At 37.8% G+C, this 911-nt stretch overlaps 1 long non-coding RNA gene across 1 annotated transcript in view; it reads left to right on the top strand.

The window, feature by feature from the left end:
* The window catches only part of LOC134299356 (uncharacterized), a 42,443-nt gene that overhangs the window by 40,567 nt on the left and 965 nt on the right, over positions 1 to 911 (top strand). The gene's annotated exons all lie outside the window — the stretch shown is intronic.

Raw genomic sequence — 911 nt, forward strand, 5'->3', positions numbered from 1 at the left:
GCATCAGGGCAGCGGACAAAACAACAAAAAAGGCCACCCAACCTCAAAATTTGACAACACAACCCATCATTCACAGCTCTAGGTTGATACAACAAAAAGAAAAGAAAAATAAAGTCCTAATTAGAGGGAAAGGAATAATAGTTTTTATCCAATTGCTGCCAGTTAGAAGGCTAAGCTCCGCCCACTTGGTCTCCTAGCAAACCTACTCAGCCCAGGGGACAGGCACAGTTAGGCCTCACTTAGGTCTCTTCCACAGATTATCAGATTTTAACTGGATTATATGGCAGTGTAGACTCAAGGCCCTTCCACATCTATATAACCCATTTAGAATCTTATATTATCTGCTTTGAACTGGATTATCTTGACTCCACACTGCCATATAATCCACTTCAGTGTGCATACTAAACATAAAGACAACCATACAACAGACATTCAATACCACCACTATCTCAACAATTTCTCACCAACACCACCAGACAACACCACAGCAACGTGTGGCCGGGCACAGCTAGTATGATATATATAAATTGGAATTTCCAACTTGTGGTAAAATAACCTATGGCTATTTCTGTAGATTTAAATTTTAAAATTATTATTACAAAAGGATGCCCATAACAGACATGTGATGATTTTGGCAATTATTCTGGATTTTCCCCAGCATAGAAGCCTCATTTACACAGTAATGTATGTTTTAAAATGTTTTACTCCTAACTGTTGGTTTTATAATATATTCTTTCAGAATGTGTGCTATCAACTGAATAAATTTTAAATGGCCATGCTTCTGTTTTTCTAGCAAAGTCATTTGGAGCCTCACCTAGACTTAAACACAGAGTTTTGGATTCAGTAGTGAAAAACCCAAAAGTAACAGGCAGTCAAATTCTTCTGTAGCTACAAAATGTGGGGAAACGATC

This window comes from Anolis carolinensis, chromosome 5 (genome assembly GCF_035594765.1).
Source record: "Anolis carolinensis isolate JA03-04 chromosome 5, rAnoCar3.1.pri, whole genome shotgun sequence".
Lineage (NCBI taxonomy): Eukaryota > Metazoa > Chordata > Lepidosauria > Squamata > Dactyloidae > Anolis > Anolis carolinensis.